The 24984-nt window shown below is 26.1% G+C and overlaps 1 long non-coding RNA gene across 1 annotated transcript in view; it reads right to left on the reverse strand.

The window, feature by feature from the left end:
• The window catches only part of LOC129987273 (uncharacterized), a 46842-nt gene extending 35723 nt beyond the window's left edge, over nt 1-11119 (reverse strand). The window contains exon 1 of the long non-coding RNA XR_008785572.1: nt 10555-11119. This is a non-coding gene — a long non-coding RNA (uncharacterized LOC129987273). The remainder of the gene's footprint in view (nt 1-10554) is intronic.
• Between the last annotated feature and the right edge of the window lie 13865 nt (nt 11120-24984).

The following is a 24984-nucleotide window of genomic DNA, read 5'->3' on the forward strand; positions in this document are numbered from 1 at the left end:
GATATGTTCTTCATCTTCATAAAACGATCGTAATCATTTTTAAGACCGCTCCACATTATTTAAGGAAAATTATGGATTTTTTTTATTTAAAATTATTAATCATAGGTGCAATATTTCCCTCTACTCCAATTGCGTTTTAAATCAGAATTTCTAAAATCGTTTATTAGAGCCTTATATATGGTCGGCTAGAAAAATATTCAGATCCCAAAATGTTTATAGGACTTTTTTTTGTCAGATTTTTTTTAAATTCATAATAATTACTTTGACTTAAAAAAAACTTAAATGTAGTTAATAGAACATATTTGATTGAATTTCCGTATCATTGACATTGATTAATACGTCTTAAAAATTACTTTTCAGCTATAAATTTGCTGCAGAATTCTTTGATATTGTTGTCTAAAACGCAATTATGAATCAAAGAGAAATAAATTTAAGAATCCTTTATCTCTCTCTTTTAAGGAATCTGTATAACTATGGAATAATATTTCTTTATGTACAATGAACATTTTTTTTTTCTGTATTGAAACTCCACATGATATTTAATAATTGTAGAACATAAAAAAAATGATTCGTTTCAAAAGTTATGTTTTTATGATTATGTTTTAATTATGTTCTGATTATGTATCTAATATGAAAGCATGACTATAGTAGTCGCAGATAAATTTAATGTTTTCGCACTTATTTGTTGTAAAAAAAAATTATGATTAAATTTGAAAAATTATCCAATATATGGGGCAGAAGTCAGTTACATGGCACATTTAGGTAGAGAATTTTCATGGATTAGGATGTGGAACATGAACATACTATTTAGGAATGTAATTTGTTCAATAACAAATAAATTTCATTTTTTAGAGTTTATAAATTTTAAGCTTTGCTTAAGCAAAGCAAAGCCAAGCTTTGCTTCAAGAGAGAACTATTACTCTAGCATTTTAATTTTTGACTTACGATTGTATTCACCTTTTAATTTTCAAATGAAGTTGTTTAAGACATTATATTTATATTGTTTCTGTCAATTTAGGGATACATGGAACATAATGTCAATAAAATGTGTCCAAATGATTTTTGTCTTCCATATTCATTTTCAATTCATTCGAACAATTACTTGCCAAATATCTCATGCAAATAGGCTCTTTTGTAACTAGTGATCGTCTATGGCATAGGGTTAATAATACACAAGTACATTTATTAGAGAATATGTGTGAATGTTTAGGGAAACCATTCCAGCTGGTTCAATATATAAAATAATTTTTCTTTAACATTAAGAAATTGTGAAATCTTTTCCTTCAAATTAGCTGCACATATTTTTAAATATTTAAAGGTATTTCTGCAATTTTTGAAAAATATTTGCTTTTATTTAATAAAACTTGATAGTTTTTTGATTGAAATTCTTCTTTATAAACATTTTTATTGCATGATTTTTTTTCTCATTTTTATGCAAATTAATTAACACATAAAAAATGCCAGTTTGACTGTTGAGTCAGACAGGTAACATTCATTCACAGAGGAAAGATGAGCTATATCCAATTTCAAATTCATCATATTCTTTGATATTCGAATCGATGTATTGATGATATGATTTAACTTTTTCAAAACTTAATTTTTGTTTTTTGGGGGGGGGGATTTTAGTAAAATTCCCAGATAATCTAGTTGGAAGGATTTGAGAATGGTGAGGGTCAGAAATTTTCTTTTCCTGATTATCCTGCTCTTCGTAGAAGATTGAAAATTCCAGTTGAATAAAATCCATAAATGAATTTTTTTATATATGTATATATATTCTATATATTTCTTATTTTGAAGTATTCTATAATATTATTTCAAAATATTTTTATATATTTTCTATATTTCGATTTTTTTTTTTTGTAACTATAATCTCTTAGAAATTTTGGAATGGAAAACGATTTGTAATTCTAGACTTTGATTGTTTTCAACCTGAACATATAGTACTTTTTTTGATCAGTTGCAAATTCTTTCGGCTGCATAGCTCTAATCCTTATGAAGATTGAGGAAGAAATGATCAAGGAAGTGTGAAAATTTTCTCTTCTTTATATCACCATATAAAGTAAATCCAACTTTGTTACCTAGCTTGCCGGCAGATTTTTTTTTTTTTTTTTTTTTTTTTTTTGCTTCTTCTATCAATTTTGGTTTATTAAAAAGTGGAATAAAAGCAGTTTTATTTTGTTTAGTTACTTTCATTTCCACCTTCGAAAGTTATCAACTGTACCATTTTTCCATTTCACTTGTAAGACTTTTCCTCCTCCACGCCACCAGTTAGTGTACAGTTTTAAATTTTGGTAAGTTATTTTTAATTTAGAACTTTATTTATAAGGGGAAAAACAATTTCCAATTTCTAACTGAGCATCTTCGTTACTTGGAATATAATTTTCAAAAATTTTTGGAAAATAGAAAACAGTAAAGCTATTGTTACATAATTGTTTTTTGTTAAATGTAATTATGTTTTATGATTTGGAACAAAAATGATAGTTTAGATTGTTAAGACAAAATAAACTTTTCAAAGAAATATTACTAATTTTTATACGTATGAAATAGAAAAAGGTTTTTAGTACTTTTCTTTTCGTGAATTTAAATTCTCCTTGAATGTTTACGTATGTATGTGCAGCAGTTTATATACAGTTTTAAATTTTGGTAAATTAATTTTTAATCGAGAACTTTATTTATAAGGGAAAATATATTGTTTGACTGGAGATAGCAAATTCATACAACAAATAACTTCTCCAAAAATAGAATGAGTTATTTAAGTATATAATTTTAAAAGGGAAATATTTAATTATATTTGATTTAAAAATTACTTCTTCATATTTACTTATTTTTTTTCAAAAGAAATATTTAAATTATATATCAAATTTTAAGAATATAAATGATAATATTTTTTTAATTTAACTAGAAAGTTTCTTTTGTTTCTACGATATTTTTTTTCAATCATATTGATTATGCAAAACAAGTCTTGCTTTTTAATTTGCATATAGATGCCACCATTACAGTTCTATGTTTGTTTTAAATCTTAAAATTTTAGAAGTTTTCAACACTTTTCATTTCATAGCATTTTCATTCTTATTAGTTATATAAGTATGTTTTTCAGTCAATCCATTTTTTCGAAGGGTGAAAAATATTTTTCGAACGTGATGTCCTTGGAAATATTTGCTTCCTCCTTCTGTATCTCGTAGATTCTGTTAAAAAGAATTTGTGCATACATTTCATAGATTCTTTTAAAAAGAATTTGTATATACATCTCGTAGATTCTTTTAAACAGAATTTGTGCATACTACTTAGAATTCAAAGTCGATTATGAGAGAATTTTTCATGCTGGCTTCATCATGGAATATGAAAATATATAATATTAGTTCAGAAAGCGAATAGTTATTTATATGTATATATTAGTTTTATTAATAAAATATACAGCTGAAGTACTTACTTTTACATAGTAATTTGTTAGTGTACATTCTGAGACTCATGTTAAGTTCTGAAATGCATGCATGTAGTTACATACAAGTGCCATCATCTGAACATTATATATACAATATATTCTTATTCTCGCTTGCATTTGTTATACAAAGTAGATACAGCTTTTTGCGAAACAAGATTTAAATTAAGTTTAATTTATTCCAGCAACATACTCAATATTTGTTTCCATTTTGTAGAAGACTGTTTTTTCTTTAAGGAACTTGTATGAAAGGAAGTAGCAAACATTTAAGGTTTCACAGAGGTTTAAAGAAAGGATATCATAAATTTTGTTTTGATTGTCAGCAAAACAGTAAAGAATTTTTTCTCTGGAAAATTTGCTAGCCTTCCCTTCCTTCTTGTATTAATATCTTCCTGGAAATGAACAAGTGGTTTTCTCTAATGCTGTACTGAAGAATTTGAAATTGAATTAAATTATTTTATTTTATTTATCAATAAATTTATAATAAATTTTGAAATATTTACCTTAAATAAATTTGCTTTACTTTGTAATATTCTTATTAATTACTTTAAAGTTAATTTATTTCACTTTGAAGTGCTTTGAATTTGTAAAATATATCGAGGTTATGTAACAATAATAGTAAAATGATATTTTCCATTTCTTTATGAAGAGATAATATTATGTAATAATTTAATAAATATAAAAAAATATTTGAAATAAAATAATAAAAGATGTTATTTCATTAATTCTATATAACATGGATTCCAATTATTCATGGAAGTGGTGCGTCATATATTATTGAAATTAATTGAGAAGTTTAGTGCCATCTTAACACTTTAATGGGTTTTTTTTTTTAATTTCCAAGATGTCGGATAAAAACAATTTGAAAAATTAACACTGGTGTACGATTTATTTAGGGAAAAATGTATTTTTAGAATGTTACTTAAATGATATACGTTTGCTGTTATATATCCCGTTATTTCATTTTTAGTTATTGTAATATTAGATCTTTTAAGCAGTTACGTTGACGCCAGGCTTTTAAGGCTTTAATATAATAAAAATGTTCTATGAAATAGTATTTAAACTCAAACTTTATTCCCATATTAAAATTTCAGAAACAAGAAAAATAGAGCTGTCCAACAATTTAGACCTTTATTTCTACTTAAAAAAAATGTACTATTTCTTTGTTTCATTTGCATCGTTATTAAAGATGATTTATGAATCACCTGAGTCAAGATATATTGTTTTGAAATGATTTAATTCTCATTTTTATATGTAAACAGTTTTATAATAGGCGACCTTTAAGTAACCTTCAAAAGAGTAAAACATCCCTTTTGCTCTTGAAGTTTTGAATTGACCACCTGGTGTATGTAGTACCAGTACCAAATCAGTGTTATTATTGCCTAACTGGGTCATCCAGAATAGTTTCACTGCCAACATGTCCCATTGTAAAATCTATAGGGTTAAAATAATAAGTGAGGGGAGGGGGAGTTAATACGCTTGCGATTTGACCTGGTTATTTTTTTCGTTCCCTCAATCGTCTCCCCCTCCCTTCACCGCACTCCCTCCACCCTTCTTTTAGCCGCAGATGCTGCTCTTCCTGGATCAAAATCCCGAATCGGTTCCTGTTATGGGAACGTTACTACCTATCTCGCGTTTTTCTCCAAATTCATCCCCCCCCTACAAATACAGATCCCCAATATGCAATCACCCCCCCCCCCCACCTCTCTCTTTTTTTCTGTTTGTCTCTCTATATGCCTCGTCTTTAAATGGACTTTACACTACTGATACACATACATGATAGAGGGGAGTTCCATATTGTTCGATATTTAGCCATGCAGTCTAGGCTATTTTTTTTTTCAAGGGGGTTTCGAAAAGTGGGTCATTCCCACTAGCTTCAACCCTTTCTGTTTACAAGGGAAGGCATGGGTGATTTCAAGGGTGAGTACAGTGTGAAGTTATGCAAGTGAAAACCCCTTGAAGAAAGGGTTGGGGTTTTTTTCTTACTTTGCTTCTCCCCTTTTTACCAGTAGGGCAGTAGATATGGGTGCAGACTAAATTTTCTCATAACTCTTTCCTTTCGTAGATTCTTTTTTCTGGGTAGATTTCATTTCCGGTTCGAAATATTTAAGTCAAGGACATTCTTTTGGATAAAAGACTGATCAGTACTTTTTTTCGTGAATTTATTCCCATGCGTTTTTGTGACATACTCGTACATTCGTGTTTATTTAGGTCATAGGCTTGTCGTTTTCTTTGGACATGGTGTACATGTAAGACCTGCCACCTGTCTTCTTTCTTATCAGTTTATCGAATATAAAATTTTCAGTTTTCTAGACATGGATGAAATTCAGCTTATAAAACGCTTGCATAATATAATCGATTCACAATTAAAAAAGATAGTTGTCATAAATTGCGAATATATAAAATTACTTTTTCAGTAATTGAAAACGGCACTGTCAGATTTTGATTTAAATAAATTAAGTCTAAATATTATGAAAAGATGGATTTTAATTCAAGAAATGTTTTGAAAGAAAGTCATGATTCAGTTGCAAATCGTTCTGAACCAATATGTATATGTTACGGTTAAAGTAATAAATCGGTTAATATTTATAATACACGATTTTAAAAATTTCGTTAGCTTTAAATTGCCTATTATCTTTATACCAACAACAGTTATTAATAATAATAACCGATTAATCACATGACTATGACATATTTAAAAATAATTCTTTGTAGTGGCAACATTTTTCAAAACTTTATTTCGCTTGTAGATACATTTAATATAATTAATTTTAATTATAGATTGAAGTAGTTTTTAAAAAATAAGCGAATTGCTGAATTCAATTTCATCTTTTCCTACGGTGATTAAATTGATTTTTAATGCACACATTGATGAGAACATAAATGTTTATGTAGGAAAGATCCAATTCCAATGATTAAATGTTTATAAAATAATTCTGGTCTTTTTTCTAAATATATTCGTAGTACTAAATTAATATTTTTATTATCAAAGGAAATATATTTATGGAATATCTGTAAGGCATCCATATGGAAGAAAAAAAAATGTTTAATAAATGCTGCTAACATGGGTTTGTAATGTGTGCTTTACGAATGAATTAAATTTTTTGCAAGAATGTCTCATATTGAATATTTAGAAATTTACAATGAGGGAGATTTAACTACTTGAATAGGAAAAAAATACGAAACAAAATGTAATTGTACAAAAATTAGTCCCGTGTGATATTTTACTCATAAATAATTAATTTTTTAAAACAAATTTCGTTCCTTGGTGTCACACTTCTTTGGTGTGACCAAAATGTTTCACACTTTCTTGTCAGTTGATGTGTGCTGACATAATGTCAACAATCAAAATAGTTTCCATTTCCCTCTCTTCCCTTCTCCATATTTTTATATAGACACATGATAACCTGAATTTTTAAAACTAATTTTTTAAACGTTTATTTATATTTAATACATACACATCCAGTAAATCCTCATTCAACGGATTTACTAGGAAGAGGGTGTGTTTGTTAAAGCATGCATTGTGTTATGAGCAATATATTTACTATACATTATAATACAATTTAAAATATGGTATACATTATTATACAGTTTAAAATATGGTGTGCATTATTATACAATTTAAAATATGGTATTATAATAATACATTTATAAAAAATGGTTTAATATACGTACCGTATGAGTAATTGGCAACTACTTATAAAAAAGGCAAAAAAATATTCTTCAAATCTTCAGTATGTTTCTCGTTGATTGTTTTTTCCTAAATAATCTGAGACTGCATCAGAACTTGCGCTTGAAGCTGCATGTTACAATTGAACTTTCAATTCACAAAAACAATGTGTTAAATCGAGGGTTTACTGTATGAGAAATATAATATAACGATACGTGTTTTATTATCAAATACAGTAAGGATTATGAGTTCTGTTTGAGTAAAGAAAAAAAAAACATTCTATTGATTCTTTAAATTATTTCTATTATATGAAATTTTGTATTATTTATTGAATTATTAATTCTGTTTTTCACTATTGTTTTGTTTTATATGCAGGTGAAGAAAAACTGGAATTGATCATTGCGGCAAAGACTGGAAATAGCACTGATTGAAAATTGCTCGTACTGGTATTATTATTTTACTTCTTTTTTTATGTAAAATATATTTACAAATCCTTATTATTTTTCGCTGAATTTTTGTTTTTGTGGATTTTAAGTTTCTCAATTCATATTTAAGTCCTTCTGTAGGAATAAATAAACTTTTAAAGTTGCAAAATATCAATTTCTAAATACAGTTCAAAATTTCTGTAGTCATAAAAAAATTTTAATACATAATATTTGGAAGTTATTTTTTGTAACTTATAAAATGAAAGAAATTTAAAAATTTTTAAAAATTCATATACGTATTTAGCATATTTTGAACATTCACGGAACCTTTTCTGATTCAATTTTAAACTTTGAAACATTTTTTTAATACTTTGCAACGAAGTGTTTTCTTAAATTTTGAATTCGTTGTGTATCTAGTTAGATAGTATCATTTTTATTAAAAAGGAAAATATCAGAAATTGCTATTCAAAAAATTGTTTACAAATTTGTTCCGTAAATTTAGGACGAATTAACTTTTAAAATGGTGACGTATGAAATTACTTACACTTATAAAATACATTCGAAAAATAACACAAAATTTTAAATATTTAAAAAAATTCTTTTATGATTTATAAACATGATAAATATTGGAGCTCGTATGGCTTCAAGAAAGAAGTTATTTCTAAGTATTTTTTTTCCTAAGCTATAATTTTCAAAACCTGAAAATTCAAATAAATTTCAAAAACTGGAAAATGTTTTTAAAATATTTCATTTTTTTCATAGCATCATTGTATATAAATGAACTACTACGAAATTGATAAAATGTTTTAGTAATCTTTATACTTTTTTATTAAAAAAAAACACACGAAATATTAGTTTTTGTCATTGGAAATTAACAGATAATTATTAAAGAATTATTTTGAAACTTTCTTTTTTAAATTATTGAGCTATTTAATTAGAATTAAATGAATTCATTTTACTGCTTCTTTTACTTTTTTTTTCGGTTATCTGTTTCATGAAGCCTACATATTAATTATTTTTATTATCATGCGTGAGCTCTATATTCTTTTGGAAATGGAGTTTGCAGTGTCGAAAAAAATTGGTCAAATATTAAGACCAAGGATCATAAAAAATTACTGACTTTGAAAATTGGATTTAAATCGGGAAAATAGAAAGTTTAAAATATCAGAAAGCATTCAAAATTCAAAACCTTTTCATTTAGATTCTGAATTATTGCAATCAAATTTTAATCCTGATTACATCATTCAAAATACTACTGCAATAAAATTATAGCAAAAACGTTCAATCTAGGGTTGTGTGTGTCTGTGTGTTTTCCCACAATATTTTGAATTGTTCAATTCCTCGATGCGTATGACCAACTATTTTTAAATCCAACTCTCGGTAATCAAAATTTATATTGCAAAACAAAAATGCTCTCGCATGATAACATAAAGTTTGATATTGCAGATTTAATTTTTTTCTTCGGTTCTTAATTGACGAATTTTCTAATTTAAGGGCAGATTTCATATTTTACAATTTTTTATTTTAATACTGTGAGATAAATGTTACATATAACATGGTAATTAATTTTTCTGAAATATGTTGTAAGTGGGGGGAAACCTGTACAATTCGGAACTTAGAAACTGATACAAATTATCCAATATAAATAAAAATTGTGTCCCTAATTGTGTCTTAAAATTAAGACACAAAAAGGGCTGTTACTTCAAAATTCGTGGAATAATTTCAGAAAAAGAAATCTCAAAACTAAAACAGATACTGGCATAAATTCAGTACATTAAATTTCTAATATAAAAGAAAATTTGTCTTTTTCTTTATATGTTTAATATCAATTTATATATCAATATTTCATATAAAAATAGTGTAACAATGTAATGTTGATAAATGCTATTGGTTTGCTCCATTTTTCCACTCCAACTTTTTTTAAAATTTGTTTTAATGTTTAAATTCTTGCAAAATTAATTAATCCATAGACTAGATCAGAAGAAATGAGAAAGTTCACTTAAATGTTATTGATTAAAATAGCTTGTAATTTATTTTGAAAATTAAGACGAAATGATATTTCCTAAAATATATTTATTTTTTTAATTTCGGAAAATTTTAAATTTAAAAATATTATGTTTTATCTGCTGATTTAATTTGAAAGGTGTATAGTTTAAGAAACAGTGTGATGTATGTTTATTCCTACAGTTCTCACATCTGGAGTGATTTAAAATAGTTACTTATTCATAAATTCACTCATTCATCGTATCAAATTATTGCATTAAAATTTCAGTGCATTTAAAATAATTTTTTGTGATTTTCTCTAGTTTTAATTTTAAAAATTAGTTTTCTGCTTTTTTTTTTTTTTTTTTTTTTTTTACTGTTTTTTTAGCGCAAGGCAGAAACTAATGGAATATTGCTTTTTTCTCTTTTTCATAAACACTGTTTTTTAAGATACAAAAGCGTGATTTTAATATGACTTTTTGTAGAATGAAAAAGTTGGATAAAATTTAATTTTCAATAAGTTATATCTATAAAATATTTAAATTTTATTATTTTACATTCGTTAGTTAATCAATTCGTGCAGTAAATCGCGTAGTAGAGTTTTGTAGAGATTTTCTTTTAAAGATTGAATTTGATTGAGATAATTGTTTTTATTTTATACGAAGTTTGCTATGTGTGTAATTGTGTTATTTAAGTTGATAAAGATTTTTATTAAAAAGCATTTTGAATAGCATTAGTGTATATCAATGTCTGTAATTTTTTACAACATCTCTAAATAAGTTACTATTTATTATTAATTTTTTAAGTTTAAAATAAGTAGTATTTAAGTTTTAAAATTTTAAGTCAAATTAAATTTATATTCTGAAAAATCAATACGGTGATGAAATTAGCTAAAGAGAGACTTATTTCTAAAGGTTATTATTTTTTTTTTTTTAATTCTAACTTTTTTAAAATTGTGTTTATATCATTATTCATGATGTGTTTACATTTCTGGAAGATTTACATCAAAGTCACCAAATAAAAAATTTTATCATCACCTTTTTTCCACCTCCCCGGTATTTACGAGAGAACCTGCCTCCCCTAACACTTGACCTCCTGTTATTCGTCGGCATTCTGACAAAATCTTCCCGACCTTCCGCCTAGTGGCCTACTTTGGGAACCCTTCAGGATCCCCTCTTTAAGCATTTAAGGGGGGGCAAAAAAGGCGGAGCTATCCCTCGTATCGCGATATGTCCCACCCCTCGTCCAATGACTGCAAAAGCCTTGTTTACCAGCGACCGAATAGTGAAGTGCTCCATAACATCTGCATTGCTTCTTTAGTTTACGCCCATCCCTCAGGCCGCGCCCCCTAACTGTCAATCAAGGGTGGTGTGAGCTTTAAGTCGACTCTCTTATTGGTTTATTCGAACGCTTTGGATAGAAAAAAAAAAGTCTCACGGCGCATGCGGACGATAATTGGCTACTCCCTACAACGGCCATGCTTTTCTTCTGCTTGCCAAGCAGCGCCACGGCCGCTTGCTGCTGCTGCTTGCTTGTAACTACCGTTTCGCCACAGAGAGTTCGGTTTTTAGGGTTAAGGAGGTTTTGAACTCGCTCTGCTCTGGAATTCCGATTTGTAGCCATTAATTCTACTACTGATGCTCACTTGTGCCACATGGACCGATGAACCACTCCCTATTGGTGATTCTTGTAAAGACCGTGGACCATTGAGGGATGTTTTAGTGTTCTGCATTGTGATTGTGTTATCAAGGATGCTAAGCCTATCTGAGTGTCTCATCTCTCTCTTTTATAGGAGTTGCACGTTCGCCGAAACGAAATTACTGTGCCACTTTTAACTATCTTTTGAGAATGTGTGTTACTCGTATGTGCTATCGGTTATGGGATTTGCCTTGGAACTAATTTACAACATCTTGGCTCGCTGCTAAAAGGTAGGTTATTGTTATGTTATATAATTTTATTTCGGTATTTCAAGAATTAAAAATCTACAACGTTGGGTTTATTTTTTTTTAAACTGGAATTTTAACGGACAAGACATGCAATCATGTTCATTGCGTGTTTAACATAAATTTTTTGTAAGCTTCATTTCTTATTTTATTTTTATTTTTAAAAAAATTAAACATCTTTTGTTTTATTGCAAAGTATTCCTTGCCGATCAAAATAAATAATAGCGTTTTATTATTGATTGAAATTATTTTTATAACGCACATTAATTCTATTTATGGATGTTAATTCAAAAAAATATGTTCGTTATTTTCTGCATTTCTGGTTTCAGTGACTTTTCTTTTTTAAATGAAGTTGGAATGAGAAGAATTTTTTGAAATGTTAAATTTCAAATAAATTATTAAAGACATGTAATTTTTTAATGATTGGAAACTAAAGTGGCATAATTTTCTTTTTATTAAAATCAAAAAATTATCACAAAAACAAATTCTAGTTTAACATTAACTAGAATAAGCCTTATCTTTTGGTTTTCTTCTCTCTTTAGTTTTACTGATTCAATCTCTGGCTGCAAAACATTTTTGAATAAACACTAATATAAAATTCAACAAAAATAATGAATTAAGCGTGCTCAATTTTTAACATGCGAACTTTCATGTGCAGAGCATTTTGATTATCGAAATATCATACATCCAGAAGAAAGAAAGGAGGTGACAGGAGATGTATTAGCATAACTAAAGTATCATTAGTAAAAAAATATATCAATAAAATGTATGGGAATGTCATTATAATATAATATTGTAAACTGTGTTTCAATATATACATTATCCTACTTTTGTTGGCATCATACATGCTTGAAACTTTATCAGAATGTATAATGTATCATTCTGTATAAATTCCAAATATTATGTAATAAGATTATGTACCCCATCCTAAAAATGAATTAATTGAAACATGTCTCTATTAAAACATATCTTTTATTATCCTCAAAATATATCATTTTTTTTTTTAATACTGTGAGCAGAGTATATTATTTGTTAAGCAGATCTTGATCATTTTCTTTTGATCTATTCTCTCTTAAAATATCAAGAAGACCTGTAAATAACCAAAATCTTTAATATTTAAATGCTTGATACCCTCATTAAAATGAATTCAAATGTATAAATTATAAACTCTATTAAAAATTACAATATTTGGAGAATTTTAAATGATGTAAAATAACTTAGGCAAAGTAGTTTATTTGGTTTTCCAATTGTTTCAATTTTTATAAATGTGTAAAGATATTATTTGATGTACTTTTTGAGATATATGGCTTAAATTTTTTTAGAGAAAAAAATTCTTTTAAGTGATGATATGGCTTCTAATAAGTATCAATTTTACTTCCCTGACAAATAAAAATATATTAAATATTTTTCCACTCTTAAATTTAATAAATATGAAATTTGAGAATTAAAACATAAAAATTTATAGCATTCAATGAGGTTATCATTATAGAATTAACTATTTTAAGTGCAAAAATGTTAGGAAGTATTCACAAGCATGCATGTCCCAGTTCTTGTATTCTTTTAAAAATATTATTTTCCTAATAAACCTTAAAGTAGTGCAGCAAATTATTTAAAACGTGATCTCCAAGTTTTCAGAGTGATAAAATTAAATAATTTATTGATAATAATATATTAATTCATTGTTTATTGACACAAATTACAATATGGTCTTCAAATACAATATGTTCAAACAAGCAAGCTTCTGGTTGCAGCTAAGGAAATAAACTAAAATGGTTAAAAAAACATATTGTGTGTTTAGAGTATTTATTTTTTCATTTGCATCTTAAAATATACATTACTATGGCTCTTCATTGATATTTGGAAAATTTATGTTGAAGTGTGATCTATGAGAAAGTTGTTATAATTCACATTATTTTAAATTCCCAAACTATTCAAGAATGAAAACCTAATATTTATAAAAGCTTAGTAAGTAAATTAAAGATTTAGTTAGTTACATTATTAAAAGTACAAAAAATTTTCCAAATGTTTGTTATAAAAAAAGACATTTAAGAAAATTGTGTAACTATTTAGTAAAATCGTGTTTTAAAAAGTGCACTAGCATAATTTATCAAAAAACAAACATAAATATGTAAAAAAAAAATTTGTATGTTACCTTGATATTTTAGTTGTATCAAGATTAAAAACATAAATTAAAAGCAGAGCTCCAACTTTTGTTTTTATGAATATTTGCTATTAAGTCTAGTATTTAAAAAAAATCAAAGACTTAAGCAAAATTAATTATTAATTGTAGTAAATTGCTATTAATAATATAATTAACATTTTCTGTAAATTATTATATTTATGGGGAAAATAAAAAGTCAGCTTTATATAATAAAATTTTTAAGTAAATATTATTTCTTATAGTCAGGTAAACTTTTGTAAATAAAGATATTAGTCCATCATAAATTGCTTGTTTAAAGATATTCTTTCTGGCAATGATTCTGATAATGCAAATCATTCGTAAATTAAATTCTGTTGATTCTCTGATCATGAATAACTTATAAATTCCATAAATCTTATAAATTTCATAAATCTGAAGACTGACACTTATTTGTTAAATATATAATCTAACATACATATACTTCATAGGAATATACAAGCTCATCTTAAATAACAAAAGATATGGCTCAAAAATAGAATGCATTAGTAAGTTGCTTCTGAATGTTCTCAGTTATATTCCATGCATTCACCAATGGAAAAAAAATTAAATCTCATTGATACCTTAAAATTGGAAACATAAAGTTGATTTAAAGTTAAAGTAAATCATGAATCTGGATAATATCTTTGGTAAATAGTGAATGATTTTTTTTTTTTTTTTTACTGTTTCACAGTCATTCTTAAACTCAAATGAAGTATGTTGTGTCAACAGAAATTAATTAGATATAATTTGATCTAAATTCATGAAATTTAATTTTTTAGGTTCTTATATATATTTTTGTAATAATTTCTGTATATTCATAAATAAAAATTTCCTCATAAAAATTCCACATGAAAATTAAATGAACCATAAAGTTATAAAAAATATTATTAATCATTAGTGAGACTATCCGTTTGTTGTAATAAAAATGCCTTTAATATTTATCAGTACAGAAGGCGATGCTTTAAAATAAGGAATTGTATAAACATAATTGTAATAAATATGTTTCTTATTTTATACAATTTATAATACATTTTCAAGGTTCTTAAACAAAATCTGAAATTCTTATTCTGATGTAATTCTTCCAAAAATATCTTTTTTAAAGTAATGCTTTACAAGATTATTCTACACAGCACAATAACTTGTAGATTTTTATTTGTGTGTGATTATCCTAAGATAATTATGTATAATGAAAAATAATGACTATCTAGTATTTGAAATAGATTTTATTTTTGAAAAAGTAATAAAATTGTAATTTTAATTTGGATTCTTATTTTCATTTAAAAAAGATTAAGATTATGAAATTTAAATGGATGCAATCAAATCAATAAATTTTATGGATACTTTCTTTTGTAAGAAAATCAGTTTTATTACACAGATTGGTAGGTAGGTCCCTACCATTGTATATATTTATAAGCACATTTCAAAAACCCTGAATCCTTTAAATATATGCTGGCATTTGTAATAGAGGTGGTTTTTGGCTGTATAAAAATGCTTTAAATCTTACATCTTAGCATGATTAGGCTGTATGATTTTTAAAGGAACATGAAAAAATAAATGATTTATGATTTTTTAAATTTATTACTCCTCATATATTTTTTGTAATTTTATTAGAATTGATATTTTTGGAGAAAAAAATATGTATACATTTTGAAAAAGTATGTTATTTGGAAGTTAAAAAATTACATTTTTCACACTTGGATTTTTACTTAACCATGTAAATTAATTAATAAGAATTATTATTAACTGATTATATAAATTAGTTAATAAAAGCATAGAGTTTTGGTACATGTGGCCTGTAAGAAAATATTCCATTAAGATAGTCGTTTTTGAAAAATTTGAATTACATTAGCTCTCTTTTTTTTAAAAAAAAAATATATATTGATTTTAAAAATACACCTGAGAAAATTATTTTGTCAGCAAATTTCTATATATTTTCATCAAGTCAGAATTAGGGGGAAAAAATGTTTGTATCTGGACTACTTACTTGATATTATGACATAGATAAATAAATCCCTTAATAATATTAAAAACTATTTAAATGGAAAAAAAAATTAGAATGTTACTTACTTTTCTGAAGCTTATTCGAAAAGTAGTCTTGATTGTAAACCTAACAATGATTTTTTAAAAAATGATGGGAATGTTTTAGATGTGAATAAAGTAGTCCTGAAATAGTAGTTTTCATTTTATATAGATTGTCAGTTGAATCCTCCCCCCCCCCTTTTTTTTTTCTTCTGAAAATAGTCAGATATCAGATTTGCACATGATTTGTGTTCATTTTATTAAAAAGTCATTTTTTATGACAATACACTATAAATAAAATTAATTAAAGTACAAGTAAACAAAACTGATGTTTTTCTTGTTGATTTTGTTTCATTAGAATTGCATACAAATTTGTAAAGGCTTCTGAATATTTCATGAATAAAATTCAACACTTTTTTTAAAAAAGAAAAGAAAAATAATTGCAATACATAGTGTTTTTTTTTTCTTTCCTTTTGTTGTTGAAGGAAAAGAAGAAAATTCTTTTTAACTCTTTTTTTTAATTCTTTTGCTTATTATAAGCAGATCAAATTTATACCTATATTCAAAATATTATGAATGCCTGTCTCCTTAACTAGACTTTTCTATTAAAAGAAGAAAATACTTAAGTTTTCAAAGAATGGCTATTATTTATTTCTTTTGTCTTAGTAGTGTATTTCAAATGGAATAAATTCAGATATTAGTTTGCCATATGTGAGGGTATCATTTTTAGATGAATTTGACTAATATTAATATTTAATTACTTTAAGATTGTTAAACTAACTTAAGCTAAGCTTAATAAATAAGAATTATTTATTGCAATCAAAATTTGCAAGATTTGGGGTCTTCATTAGATTTCAGTTTCTCAGATTTAAAGAAAAAAATCCATGTAAAAGATTCATTTTTACAAAGTAATATAAAAATTTATAAGCATATAAAAAATAGAAAAAAAAACTAAGTCATTTTTAAATAAATATTTAATAGTCCCAAATTCTTACAGGAAAATGTTTTTTTTTTTTTTATAATATTTAACAAGCAAATTTTCATTGAAAAAAACGCTCTTGTTATAGTAATTACAATTCCTGCTGATAATTTAACTCATAAGCATCAAATAAATATTTTATATATCAGTAAATAAGATTAATAATCAGTTGTTTTTTTTAAGTCTGAAATATATTTGAAAATGTTTAGAAATTTCTAAGGAAACATATATTCTTAAAAATATATTCTTAAATTTTAAACGTACTCCATTTAGTAAAATTTTTCACAAATATGTAGATTTCATGCAAAAAATATAGTTTGATTTGTTATTCCTTTTGCATGAAGTATACATTTTTTTGTCTGTTATAAATAATATTATTTTCCTTATTTTATCTTTGTTTCGAATAATATGTTAATCTGACCAACAAATGGTTTTTCTTCAAACCCTTATTTCTACACATTTTAGCTTATTTTTTATTTCTAAATTTCTTATTTTATTGTTTTAATTTACAAAAGAAGCATTTTAAAAATAGAGTTAGTTGAAATCTGATAGGAAAATCTACACATTATAGCTTCGATATATATGGAAATGAAAGTCAAAAATTCTTGTAAAGTATCCCATTCCAGAAAATATATAGACATTAAAAAGTTCAGTGGAATTTCTGTTATTCTTATACTGAATCAAATCATTAAAAATTAGGCCTCAATCTGTTATGACGAGGTTATAAAAAAATCATAAATTTAATCAAACATTTTTTTATAAATAATTGCAGTAATTTAGGACTTTAATTCAAATACAGTTATAAAAATCATCAATATATGAAAAAGGGATTTTTTGGGTTTTTTTTTAATTCTTATCTGTTTAATTCTTTCATTCAATTCATTTAATGCAGTTTGTATCTACGAAACTCTATCGATTAACTGTTTCTAAATTCTTTGCAGTATATATTTTACGTTTTTGGTACATTAACTTTGTAAATGACCCTTATTTTTTAAAATAAGATTTGCTAAATTAGTGACAAACTTCAATTTTGATTTCCAGTCTTTCGTAAATGTAAATAATTTGAAATCTATGCTACTAGCTGGTCAGAATCATCGAAATAGTTACACTGTTTATTGTTTAAATTTCAAATTACTTTCTTCCTTCTCTTCCTCTCCTGCCTAAAGTTACATTATCACTTTTTTTTAATTCTCAAATTATCAAACGTAGTCAATATAAAATTCTTTTTTTACTGAATAAACATTTAATACTTTTACTGCCTCTCCTTCCACCAAATGTGTGGGAAAAGCTTTCACATGTAAAAAGTATCATGGATAATTTTTTTTTTTTTTTTCAATTCACGCTTCTTCAACGTGACCCATATACGCTGAAAACACATAGCCAAAGAAGACGACCATTGCCAACTGATTCTAAGGCAACGGTTACCATCTTAAACTCCTAAAGCTCCGTTGGAAGTGCTTTTTATAAGTGATCGCTCTTCTGTTACGAGGCTGATAAGAAACACCTGCCCCCGAAAAACCTCAGTGGCCTATTTCGCAGGAGAAAACACCGGCATTCGAAGAGGGATTGAAAAAAAAAAAAAAAAAAAAAAAAAAGGGTTAACCGAAACAACCCTTTGCCTTCCTCTCTTCTTCCTCTCAATTCAGCTTACAGAAGAAGAAAAAAAAAAAAACTTTATTCCTTAATCGCCTTTCTTGTAAATTGAAAGGGGAGATTTCTTGCTCTCTTTTTCTGAGTCGAAAAGGAAAGTATTGCGCTTGATCATTTGTGTTAATTGTCCTAAAAATTAACCTCATTTACTGATCTCGCTGATTTGCTTGACTCACTAAGGAATTTTTTTTCTCCCAACTTTTTTTTTTTTTTTTTTTTTTTTATGATGTGATTCATTTTACAAAATGACTCATCTCGCATTTCAAATGCACTTAGTGGAATCCTGTTTACGTTTTCAATATCAAGGTGCATGACGTTAGGAATAATATTACACACGTGTTAACCGTAGTCATACATATAATGAATAGCAAAGTTGGCGGTTATTTAATATAGTCAAGGCCGACTCTTCGACTTTCCCTAAGAAAATTCTGTTGAAATTGTCTTATTGTAGAGTTTTTCGGGATAATAAGATTTCGAATTGTGTTTTAAGTCTTTATGTGATTACTTAGAGATTTCCTTTTCTTGTGAGAAAATTTAAAATTATATGTATTTATGAAGTTGGGAACCGGCTACCATTTTATGAATTTCGATCGGAGTCATCGTTAAAAGTGTTCTTAAAAATGTATAATGTGGCACCTAAATACTAATAACATGTGCAATCATAAAATTCCATTACACAATAGACGATTTATGATTCAATGATTAATTTTTAGAAAATGCATCTTCAAAAACCTTTTTCTTCTGTGGCTAATTTTGTTTTGTAAGAGGATTTTTATTATTTTAACTGATTCAGATCAGTTTTTTCTCTGCCCTTTCTATTTTAAACCTAATTTTAACTCTAGAAATGATGCTAAGAAATATGTTACGTTATGTTGGATGGCTAGTTAATCACTTTTCTAGAAAAGAAATAAATAATTAAATGTGTATATTTATTATTATTACAGAAATAATTAATAATTATATATATATAATTATGTATAATTTTGACTATTTCTGTCATTTATTTCAATTGGTCTTTTTATTTTTTATCTATTCTTGATTGAAGATTGTTCACTGATAGAATTGAAAACTATTAAAGAAAATATCAGATATATAATCGTTTTTGAATCGCTGATGTAGATTACAAATATTTAGAATAACATAACATATAAGATTTCATCCAAAAATGAAATTGACAATAAATGCTTTTGTGGATTACAATTTATTAATGAAAAGATTGAAAGTTTTGTGGGGGGGAAGGGGAGTTGTTCCTTACTCTTAGTTTTAATAACCGTAGTCTGAAGTTAGAAAAGAGCAGCTGTTAATTATAGGCACTTAAAGAGTTATGACTTTAAAGTAAAGAAACAATGCATATCTCCAATTGAAAATAGCTGTATTATCTAGAAATACCTATCATTTGACGGATTTTAAGTTCACTGTTACAAATTAGATTGTAGTATATAAAATTTACAATGGCGCTATACAAAATATGATTTTTTTTTTTTTTTGCCGTTATTCTGAAAAGACTGTTGACCAAAATATGAATATGGAGAGTTGACTCTTATTTTCATTATATCATTTAAAAAAATCATAATATCTAAATAAATATCAGCGGGGCAAAACTTTTTTCTTTTATTCGTCTCCTAAAATTAAAAAATTAAAAAATAATAATATCGAAACAAAAATTCAGTCGTGGGAATTATTATAAAATAATTCGTTTCTTTATATATTTTCTAGCAGATATACAAAGAAATATAATTTCTTTCTTTATATATTTTATTATAGATTAAATGTGATTATGAAATGAACTTCCAAATGTTGACACAAAATTTGCTTCAGCCGTGCATCATTTCTAAAATATTTTTATCGCCCTTTTAAATGCAGTATATTTATTCAAAGAAACGTTGTATAGCTTCCGTTTATAAGATATGAAAAAGTTTTTTACACGCACACATATGTAGATAAATAATGGGATAAGATTTGCAACAGTTTTTGCTGTTGTTGTTAAGTTGTAAACAGCATAATTTATTTATTTATTAATTTTTTTAATTCCAAATTTTTCTTCTGATAACTATCGTAGAAAACTCCTTGGATATATATTTTTTTTTTTCATTCTTAATATAGTTTAATAATAGCACTACAAAACATTCGATGTCTTTTATCCTTTTTAATGAAACTATTTTTATTCCGTTTTCCAAAGTAGGCTGTATCACATATGCAATATATTTACATTATAGAGAGCATTTACTCGATTTGGATATATAGTGCCAAATTAATGAATTATCAAGAAAAATGTGATTTAAAATGACTGCTTTAAGAAAAAGATATTCATAATTATATATTTAGCATTCTGAATTTATATTTCGTGTCTCTCATGAAAGAGTAAGTACGGTTGATGTATCCATGCATTCATATATACAAAACATTTTATCTGTTGAAAAAAAAAAGGCAAAGACGGAAAGGGAGAGGGAGGGCGACGAAATATTTCCTTTATAATTAATTATTGTGCAAATAAATCTTCTGACAAATGTAATAAACATTAAAATGTGCCGCAACGAAGAAATATGATGTCATGAAATACATATCATTAGCATCGAAAATTTAACTGTTACTGTATTTTGTGAATCATTGTTAGTAGCTAATTGTTTACCAAGAATTAGAAACATACTCACTTAAACTATACACAGATCATTATTTGCTTTAAATTTATTTAATCTTTATGCAATATTGATATGACCTAATAGTTTGGAAGCACTCTGAATGTGTAATCCTGTGCTTATTTTTTAAAAATCCAATCAGATGTTTTTATCATTTTGGGGTTGTAACGAACAAAAACACTTTGCTGAAAGACTCAGTAAATGCACGTTTAAAAAAAGAAGAAAATTATCTTCAAAGAACTCCTAGTGGCACTTCTCCGAATTTTTTGCTTGGCAACTACAAGATGCTTTGTTTTAGGTTGTAGGTTTGTTCCAAGTTCGTGTAGTCTTTCAGTTCCAGACCCAAAATACATTGCCATCTGATTATTTCATCATTTCTTTAAGTATCTATTAGCTCTGATGTGAGTTCAAAGAGAACATTTAAATTAAACAGCCATGTGCATTTTATGCTTCCAACTTTTTTCTTTGCACCTTCCTTGAATATCTTTGGGATTGAATGATGACCAATCTTGAATTATTTTTAACCGATGTTTTTAATTAATCTTGCAGTATTTTGTTGTAATTTTTTTTCAAAGAAAGAAACATTTGCATAGATGATTTTAAAGTTAAGAAAAATAATGCGAATTTCAATTAGAATTTTTTAGTTGCACTATCATGATGATGTGTTAAATTTTTTGGCTACAATTAAATTATAAATTTTGAAAAATGTATGTTTTGAATTGCATTTTTTTCCACCACCACCCATCCACTTTTTTGTTTTGCTCTGCTTAATTTGTTTAAAGAAGTCAGGTTTTAAAATATTGTGTTTAACGAATTTAATTCCATCACTTTCGCAGTAAGTTTCGGCCTTTCTTTGCTGAAATTTCAAAATGGTTTATACAATGACGCGAATCTTGGATTTATTTGTCAATAATGCGTTTCCTGTATGGGAATTCATTATTGCTGTGATAAGGTTGACTGGTGTTATTTCTATGATGATGTTGCCTGATATCTAATTGATGTTTGCTTCAAGAAAGTGCATATTTCTAAAATAGGGTTTCTGGGATATTGGAATGGTACATAAAATAATCATCAATAATAAAATAAACTGGAAGCTCTTTCTGTCAACGTAATTTTTTTTTATTTAAATAATCAAATATTTTCAAAATATTTCAGCTCAGGTCCATGGTCTTAGTTTTTTTTCTTTTATTTGCTGTTCTATTTTTCATTAATTGTGAATATGTAAACTAAAGAGAAAATGTATTGTCTTGACTGAAATCGCGAAACAGAAATAACATAAGTATGAATAAATTTTTGATTGAATCGAGAATTGGAACGTTAATTGATAAAATGGCGATTTTTAAGCCTCCTTCTACGAAAATAAGATTTGTAGGATACAAAATGGTGTTAAAAAATTTGCTTATAATTATCACCCATTTATTAAAAAGTCTTTTAAACGACTCGTTTTCACGTCGTAATTTTCCAGAAACAGCGAATGATTTTTTTTAGTAATCTTTAATAATTTAAGGCCTTTAAAGTGATCTTTCGAAAAATTGATCAATTTTCTAATATAAATTTGAGTTACGTTCTAGATAACGAAATGAGGATATTTTAGAAAAGTTAAATTAAAAAATACGTTGGTTTGCTGGAATTAATTTTCAATGAATAACTGAATTTTACCAAAAACTCTAAATGGGAAATATCATAGCAAAGACAAAAGCTTTTACTAGAGCATTTTGGCCTTTTGAAAAATTTTCATAGTAATGTCTGAAATAGCATTTTTGGAGAAGAAATGATAAAATAAAGGTAACCATATTACCGGGTTTATTTTTAATCGTAATTGAAATAAACTTTTAAAAGAATAATTCCTGAAAATTAATTAAAAAGTTAGTTAATTTAGGCTAACTCTTTAAAAAACGAAGTTATCTCTTTACGAAATATTTCTTTTGCCAAATAATTTCACTTCACCTAAAATATTTTATATATATAATACGAATTTCCAATCTTAAGTAAATCAGACAGACGATTGAAGTTTATTTTTCAAAGCTATATATATGAAGGATATATTTTATCTCATAGTGTTGAATCCGATAGTGCATGAGCATTTAAAAATGCCCTTTAATTCTTTTTGTGAAATTAACATAGTTCCTAATGTTTGCTATGATGATACTTTTCAATAAATTGTTGATATTATTTTAGTAATAATTAATATTTTCTTCGGCTTCGATATACTATGTGTTTTGACCATTGTGTGCAGTTTTATTTTCCAAGTGATTTTATAATCGGAAAAAATAATTTAGGAATTTTCACATAGGATTGAATTAAATAATTTGCTAATGGAAATATTCCAGTTACATTCGATTTTTATTGAGCTTGATACGCAAAAAATGAAATGAAATCTATGCAGAGGGCATAGTTGTGATTTTTAACTCTTATGGCTAGGGACCGTTCTAAATTTTAAATATTGGTTTATAACTTCTTTAAAAATTTAAAATAATTCTTCTTCTTTAAAATAATTTTTTTGAAATATGAGCTGTAAACAATTTTTTAAGAATGTTAAGAAAGTTTGAGGAGAGGAGATTCATATATAATATATCGGGCTAAATTCCATTTATATGCTGTTGCATCATTTCTTATTTTCAATATGTTTAAAAGTTAACGAAATTTCAATAAATAAAAAGCAACTTCAAACCATTATAAAATAGTAAAATCAGCTATCAACATAATCTCCTTATCAAAAACATTTTTCTGAACTTTGGCATTCACAGATTAACTGCAACAGATCTAATTAGTATTTGATATGTAATAATTGATAAGAGCATAAATTACAGATAAAGTCATTGATGATTTTTAGTACAACCATTTTGTATAGAACTTATATGCAGTCACAATAAATTCTAAAGTAGCTGTACTAAAAAAATATATCTAATTAAAATTAATAAATAATATTTAAGTTTGGATAATCATTTTATTTCATCTTGAAGTAAAATCTTTCATAATTTTCAAAATTTGAACATGTCGACAGATAAATATTTTTGGCTTTCATTATTTTAATCTTTTCTAATTCATTTTTCAAAATCTTTCAAATGATTGTTATTAATAAAAATAAATTGAAGTGTTCATGATGATTTTAAAAATTCAAGTTATTTTTAAATCTAAAAACATAATCCTCTTAGAAAATTTTTCAGGTCTGTATATGCTTCGGGAACTTAGAATATTTTCATTATATTTCTGAACTCGTGCATCTATTAATATACATGTACTCCTTGTGCATCTTATACAAAATAAAATTCTTATCTGTTTTCTTTAACGTATGGGGAAAAGGACGAGGAAAAGGAATAACAAGAAAGAAATTTTTTTTAATTTAATGAATTTTGCAGTGATGTAATATATAGCATAATCTTTAAAGAAGAATTGATACCGTATTGAGTATATTGAACTAAATGAAATGTTCTGAAATTAAACATAATTTTCTTACTATTTTTTATTTTTAATAACTGGAATTAAGATAAACTGTTTATATTTTTTATTTTAAAAATAATTTAGCAGAATCTATCAAAAATGATTCCAGTTTGCCAGATAGGAAGTTGATTATTTGAAAATCCTGAATTATCTTAATGCCACAATAGAACTGCAATTTTTGTCTTGCATGACAATTGATACCAAAGAAACGTTCACTTTATTAAAAAATGTTTATTTACCTTTCGATTTTGATAGCATTTTTATTCAATTCTAGTGAAGCAAATACGTAAAATTTAAGAGTATCATAAATTGTATTCATTTAATAATTTCTTTTAACTTTTATTATCGCTTTACATTATTTGTTGCCCTACTATTTTCGTATCTTCTCGTCGATAGAGGTGCACTGCTTTCAATCACTCCAAAGAGTACTATTTGTCACCTACGAAGATATTTAGAAGGAGAATTATTATCAAATTCATATCTGTAACTATTGTAATAGGTAAGATTTCAAAGACTGGATAAAAAGTTTATGCTTTGCATCTCTACACCCATCTTGACAGTACCTTATGATTTTTGGAAAAAAAATTCTATTTAAAGTTTTCCAACCAACAGTCATTTCA

This window comes from Argiope bruennichi, chromosome 1, assembly GCF_947563725.1.
Source record: "Argiope bruennichi chromosome 1, qqArgBrue1.1, whole genome shotgun sequence".
Lineage (NCBI taxonomy): Eukaryota > Metazoa > Arthropoda > Arachnida > Araneae > Araneidae > Argiope > Argiope bruennichi.